This window comes from Heterocephalus glaber, unplaced genomic scaffold, assembly GCF_053883595.1.
Source record: "Heterocephalus glaber isolate CG9 unplaced genomic scaffold, H.glaber_assembly_v1.0 deba00001454, whole genome shotgun sequence".
NCBI lineage: Eukaryota > Metazoa > Chordata > Mammalia > Rodentia > Bathyergidae > Heterocephalus > Heterocephalus glaber.
Genome location: NW_028258303.1, coordinates 9208097 through 9215852, shown reverse-complemented (window position 1 = coordinate 9215852; position 7756 = coordinate 9208097). Strand labels below are relative to the sequence as shown.

The 7756-nt window shown below is 35.0% G+C and overlaps 1 protein-coding gene across 7 annotated transcripts in view; it reads left to right on the top strand.

The window, feature by feature from the left end:
• Ccser1 (coiled-coil serine rich protein 1) overlaps positions 1–7756 on the top strand; it is a 1339591-nt gene that overhangs the window by 44320 nt on the left and 1287515 nt on the right. The window lies entirely within an intron of this gene.

Below are 7756 nucleotides of genomic sequence, written 5' to 3'. Positions count from 1 at the left end.
ACAATGTAAACATACTATTTTGATCCAGGGAAAAGGTATGTGAAGTATGATGCACAAAAGCTAATGCCAAATTAATGAGGCTTTGATACATGCCACAACCTTGCAGAAACCAGAAGACATCATTTCCAAATAAGTTAAACACAAAAGCATCGGTATTTCTTTGCCTGTCTTCCTTCATCCGTGATTTTACTTCCCATATGCAGCTGATATCAAGAGAGAACAATGAAAGGAAAAAGTAAAGATAATACTCAAGAATGACACAGGAGAAAAGTAAAACAAAAAGCAGAACCCTGAAACGGATAAATCGAGGTGGTTAATCTGCTTTCTCCATGGCCACAGTGAACTCAGTTTTGTTTTCCTTGATTAAACCTTCAAAGACCATGTCTTTCATTAAATAATTAAATTTCCCAGCAATTGCAGGCCTCATTAATATGTGACAGAATCCAGATTTACTGACAAAAACTATGGGGTGGTGCAGTAGACACTCTGAGCTCGTGAGACAGCTGACTGGGTTCCTTTATCTGTCTTCTACTCTGCCCAGTTTTCTGAGAGTGAAAAAAAGGAGAAATCTATAAAAGAAGTCACTTGGTGAACATCAGAGGATTGGATTTAGAAAAAATAGGGGTGGAGTGGTCACAAGATTTTGAATTTAATAAAGGGCCATGTAACAATAATAGATTATGCCGGTATATCTTAAATCTGTTGATTTGCATACAGGAAAAGAAGAATGATGACTTGATGTTCATTCATTTGGGGAAAAATGCCTCTTTATATTAAAATTGAAAAAAATTCTAAAGATACCTTTAGGTACCACAAATAAATTGGCTTTGACTTAGTATTTTTAAAAAACTTGAGGTGGAATTGAATTGCTTTTGTCTTATTATTATAAAATATGACTTCTACTTTGAAAGATAAGGATTATGATATTTAAACACTGGAATATATTTGCCTTTGATTTAAAAGATTAACTTTATTTGACCTAAAAGAACCAGAAATCAAATTATCCGTGATTATGATGAATGGAACTTTTTAGGAAGAAAAATTAGTTTAATCAGTGCAATTACCATTTTTCATTGTTAGCTCAGAAGTAGGACCAGTTTTTGTGCTATTTACTGATGTCTTCCAGTTTATTATAGTTAATTTGTTTCACCCACAGGTGACAGAGTTGTTTCAGGATAAGTTGTTACATTATCAGGCAGTTACATGTAGGTGATGATAAGAATCTTTGGTTAAAATTACAGTGTCTGTGCCTATTTTTTTAGGAAAAGAATTTATTAACTGTTTAAGCTTCTTGTGCTTGATTTGGCACCATTTACACTAAACTTGTTTAAGCTTCTTTTATTTAGGCAGTTGCAGTTAATTGAATGCCATCGGATAATTTTGGATAAAAACTACTTATTTTGAAAAGGAGACTTGGAGAAATAATGTAAGCTTGGAGGAAAGATTGACTTTTTAAAAAATATATATTTCAGGAAATATGCACCAAACTAATATCCTTATCCTGAAAGAAAATTGTATTAATCACTGGCATATGAAATGAAAACATGTTTAAAAAATATTTTAGTAAAAAAAAGTATTAGCACTCATTTTAACTGATGTTTGGTTTAATAAAATTACATATAATTAAATTATATTTGCTTTTAAATATATAATCACTGAAATGAAGGAAATCCATGTATAGTTAAACAGAGAAAATAATTTATTTTTCCTGACCCCTTTCTTCAAGTTTTCTCAATTAGTGTAGATTGAGTAGATCTTATCTAGAATTCTTGGGACCCAAATTGTTTTGTGGTTGCGATGTGTTTTTTTTAGAATGTTTACAAATATATAATGAGAAGTCTTGGAGATGGGATTCTTTCTAAATGAGAAATTCATTTATGTTTTATGTATATCATATAGACATAACCTTCAAGTAATTTTGTACACTATTTTTAGTCTGCCTATTTTTTTTTTTCAGTAATGGGGATTGAACTCAGGACCTTGTACTTGCCAGGCAGGTGCAGCATCACTGAGCTACATCCTGGCCCAGTCTGCCTGTGTTTTGATTGTGACATAACATAAGTTTGGGTGTATAATTTGTGGCTTATGGTATCCTGTTAGTGTCCAAAAATTGTCAAACTAAAGATTTTCTTATTAGGGATGTTCAACTTGTACAGTATTATAAAGGGAAATATGTGATATGATTTTTCTATGTATTAGCATTCTGAAATACAAAACTTCTGAAAAATTATTGGTAAGGAAGTAGTTAAATTATGAAATCTAACATGATGCTGAATTAAATATTATCTATAAGCAAAAATATCAGATAGATAAAATTTATATTAATTTCCTTTATCAGCTTTCCTTTCATTTCTATATTTTCTATAATTCTATGCTGTCCAAACATACATACATACATACACACAGACCACTGGACCCTGTCATAACCATATTGTATAGATGATAAATAATCTCTCACTATAGGTATAACTTAATAAAAGTTTGGGTACAGAGTCTATGGTGGTTTCTTGGCATTTTATAAAAGAAAAAATATTGAGTGGTCAGCAGATGAGATTGAACTGGTAATCTTATAATGAAGTTACCTCTGGTTGGAGACTTTTCAGTAACATCTGTTGTCCTTACCAAGGCAAAGGGTTTCAGTACTATTGTCCTACAGCATGCACACACTCATGCGCGTGCGCTCGCACGCACACCCACACACACACACACAGAACATGTCTGAGTGGCTTGAATGACTATGGGTTGAACCTTTCCCCTGACTGGATTTGTAAACCTCAACTTAAGTCATAAGGGTGACAACAAATATCATTGTAAATTGTATTCTCTTCTGTTGTTAAAATGGACAAGTGTCAAGGACAGTTTCATTTCAGTGGAAAAAAAATTTGCAGAATATTTTTACAAATGTTTGAATGAAACTTTTCTGGAACATTAGTAATTTGATAAACCTGTTTTAAATTTTATTTAAGTAAAATGCCAAATAAAGATCAATAAATAGAACTATAAAAGTGTAGGTATATTTCATTGTTCCTCCTTTTACAAAAAGAAAAGAATATTTTGAGAAGTATCAGAAGCACAGTGGAATGACAGTATTTCCCTAATGGCTGCCATGTGCCTGAAATACCTAGTGCTATTCTAGAAACAGCACATTGTGCGTGGAAATTCTGTTCCATTGTATTAGTCCAATTTTCCTCACTATAATGAAATATCTGAGGCAGAATACTTGTGCAGAAAAGAGGTTGATTTACCCCACACTTTTGGAGGCTGATAGCATGGTGTAGGCACTGGTGAGGGGCCCTTATGGCAGTGTCAGCTCATGACAAGCGGTGATCATCATGTGTGGGAGAGCAAAACCAGAAACACGCTGTGCTTTCTGAGGGCACACCCCAGGGACCTGCTCTTTAACCCCAGCTCTTGAATGTCCTCCTGGCTTCTGACATTGCCACACTAAATACCAAGCTCCCATTACCTGAGTTTGTCAGGGACAGCATCTAAACGCAGCAATTTTGAATGTATTTCTTAAACCCATTACAACATTGATCCATGGCTATAAAGTAATACTAGATTTTCATGTGAAGCAAAAGAAAATGCTGGCCAATTCTGTACCACATTGATCTATGTCAGGACCTCCTGTGTGAAGTTGATGGAAAAATTTTTTTACTGAAGAACAAATTTTCAAGTGGTGCCAAAATGATCTGTGAGCTCGGCTCATGATCTGACTTTAAATTCTTAATTTTTTTGTGTATTCTTTGTATTGAAATGTCTGGTTTTTTAAAAAAGATATGTTTGATTTATGGGACGTGAGGAATTGGCAATAGGGCCTCTGTTAACTGATAATATAAAGAGACTGTAAAGACATGCCAGTATTTTATTGGTACCTTTTTTTTTCATTGAAAGTGAAAGTTTTCTGTGCTTTTAACACCTAGCTCTAATTAGCAGTGGAAAAATCAAACTGTTCTGAACTTAAGCAGGTAAAGCTCTTGCTCAGCTTGCTCACCGTTTGATGCAGCTGGCATAGTTTTTGAACTGGTAGAATGAGAAATGGGAACACCAATGGAAGGAATCATAGTGGGACCATGTGTTTTAGCAGTGGGTTGGGTAGAGGCAATGTGAAGATGGAGGGAAAGGAGCAGAGGGAATGCAAAGGCAGATGCCTGAAAGAATGGTGTTCTTTGCACACCAGGCTGGAGTCATCATTACTGCTGTAGTTGTGGAATTTCCATGTAGTTTGGGACAATAGAAAGCAACAGTTCCTGCCTATGTGCTAAAACTTCTTTATTCCCTAGGATTTCACAAAATTTAGATATCTTGACTGGATTAGGAGTAAGGGTAATTAACATCCATCCTTACACTGTGCAAAGACAACATCATGTCAGTGTCACTCACTGTTGGATCTGGCCTCTGCAACACTGGGTGAAGGATGGACTTGCAGGGGACCCGAGAAGGCAGCTCTGTCTGCACTTTGATAATCTGTTCAAATCAGGGTGCTCCAACCTACTGTGAGGAGAAGCAGATTTTTATGTCTCTGAAGCTTTGATTAAACATCCTTTTGTTTAGTATGTATTTTCTACAGACCTACTCCGTATTGACTTTTTTTGTGTGTTGTTGTGTAGATAAAATGTGTAATAGCTGAAGGTAGCAAAGGAAGCATTGTTGTAATTGAGTGTTGGGAAGGCAGACATGAGAAGCATGATTACACAAATAATTTTTAAATGTTGATTTTGATGCATAGATTGAGGTAGAAGTCAGAGGTACAGTGTGTGTACATAATGAACAGAGGAGTAGCTTTGTTGTGTGGTTAGGGAAAGTATCTCAGAGGGCAGGACATTTGAAACCTATAGAAAATGGGAGTAAATGTTATAAAGAGCTAAGGAAGAAATCCGCCCCCCCTCACCGGACCTTGTTGTTTGTACTCCCTTTCAGTCCAGGGATGTAGGGAAGCTTGACATGGATGGGGTTAACATTCGTCATTCACCAAAGCCAAGATTTAGTTGTGTTCAGTGGATTTGACCTGCATAAAGTATATAAACTTCGCTGTTAAAATTTCTAAGATGAAATGATTTTGGACAGTAGTATGTTTGAATAAATTTAAAATATGTGTACTTTCTACAACAGTGAAATGAGTGCTGAATCTTAGGTCTTCATGACCAAGAAATAATCTGGTTAGGATACTGTTTTCACGGAGATTGTATTGTCTCTACTTTAGAACTGAGACAGCTAAGAGGTTAAGCGATTTGCTCAAAGTCCTGTAGCACGTTTCATGGTTTTATGTGGCCTTTTTCTCATAAACTGGTCTTGCTTACTGTCTTCCTCAGGGGCTGTGTGTCAGGTTGTTACACTCTTGTGGGTCAGGTTAAGTCATTTCTGTTATGATTTACAGGAAGTTGGTGGCACCACTGTGTATAAAACCTAAGATGGGGGCTGGGGATTTAGCTCAGTGGTTTCGCTGCTTGCTGTGCAAGCGCAAGGACCTGAGTTCGATCCCCGGTACCAAAAAAACCCCCCAAAATACCTAAGATGTTTGCCCTGAGTGACTTTCTGAACTTTGTTTTTAGTAACAGAAGCAAATACCATGACTCATTTTGGTATAAATTGGTGTCTTTCTGAAGGCTTAAAGAGAGAAAAAGTGTCACAGATCTTAAAATATAATTAGAAACCATGAGTGAGCAAATAGTCTGTGAGTCTGGAGAGGAGTTGAAGTGTGTACCATTCAACAGTGTAGTGACATTGTATAATCAAATATATACCTGTATCATTAGGAAGTCCTTGTTTTAAACTTCCTTCCCTCTCTCCCTCCCTCCTTTCTCCCCCCCCTTTTCTTTCTTTCTTTCTTTCATACCAGCGATCAAACTTGAGACCTTGTGCTTGTGAGGCAGGTGGTGGACTTAAACATTCTTTCTTAATAAAAATATAGTTTCTTCATGGATATATGCTGTATCTTGTGCCTTTTCAGTGTGTCTTCTGGTACAGTATAGGCAAAACTGCAGTTCACAGTTTTTCTTTTCTGTTTTTGCTCCTCTCACCCCCGGTGTTTTCTTTCAATTGTGCCGTTGCTAGATCAGAACCCCTGTCCCCTCACCAGAAGACTCTCTAGTATGGCAGTCTAGATAAAGTGGACAAGCCCAGCACCTTCTTTTTCTTTGCATCTCTTTCTGGATCCTTTCTTATTTTCCTCTTTGCTCTGATAATCTGACAAATTAATATTCCTTACAGTTTTAATGACTGCTAATAGATTAATGCATCTTAATGACTGTTAATGGCTTAATCTGCTACACTTCCTGGGTGAAATATTTGTATTTAAAAAGGGCTTTTTAGAATCGTAACCTTATTTAAAGAAATGACTCAGTGTGAGAATCTAAAACCTATTGACAAATCACTTGGGGAAGAGCCATATTCTTTTTTTTTTCTCCCCCCCCTTTCACATTTTGACATCTCAGAATAAGAATACAGTTTTTAAAATTGGTGTGATAAAGCAGTGTGTCATAGGTTGGTTAGAGGCAAGTGTTTTCATTCTTCATGATATATAAAATAAAACATATGTCTTAAAAAGCAGTGACATCTTAAAAACCAGTGTTAAAATACATTAGTCATTTTTGGACCACATTTCAAATTATACCATATAGTAGGTGGCAGCTACTTCCTTTATCAAATTACACAGACACACACACATACACACTTTACACAAACTAAACACCATAAATAAATACATATCTTAGCATCATTGAATCTTTGCCATTCTCTTAATTTGTTGTTGTGGAAGCTTCAATTACAATTTTAGGTTTTTTACTTCACCTACATTGAAGAATGCTTTTTGAACTTGATTTAGGAAATTTTAAGAAGTGGATATTAGAAATGTCATTCAATTTATAATATCTTTGCTATTTTACAAAAATATTATTTTTCATCCTGTGGTCCCTTTGCTTTGAGAGAGAAGTGATAAATATGAGTAAATACCATAGATAAATATAGTGTCTTGACGGACTGGCTATCTTTTAAAAGATGAAAAGGCTTTGTATCTGTAATTACCCATCATGTGATACACAGTTTCAAATAAAAGAGTTAGTGTCGCTCTTTTCTTTTTGGAAGGCATTAGAAACAATTGCAGAATAAAGAACAAGCTCATCAACAACAAAAAATCAGTCAGAAAATTGGCTAAAATTTAGCTCTTTGTGCTCTTGAGACTGAAAGACTGGCTGAGAGAAAGCTCTCCAATTTTCTTCCATTGCCCCCTTTTAGATTGATTTACTCTTTTGAGGCAGTTAAGTAGTAGTATTTCTTGGCAAGAGGAAGGTTTATTTAAATAACTCTGCAAATTCCATTTATTTATTTTTCTCACCTCCCATGCCACTCCATTGCTGTCCTTAACCACTAGCTCCACACTCCCACTTGGTTGTGAGGTGTTAAGACTCATATATGTGCCACTAGGGTATGTTAGCATTTTATTTACATTTAAGTTCAAAGTTGATATAATGCAATTAGGGCTTTTAAAAATATGTATAAACCAGTTATAATTTCACCATTTCACAATATTTTCAGTATTCTTTGTGAAGTAATAGAATTTTCATTTGAATTTGTTATATAGTTTTATATTTATAAGTTTTCCAAAAGTTCAAAACTAGGGTTGCACTTTATTTATATTTTTAGTAAATTGTAGAATAAATGATGAAACTTGAAACTTTCAAGACTTATTACCCTCATGGAATTCTTAGTATTTTGATACTTAGTAAAATTTAAAAATTACAGTTCTGTGAATTGTTAG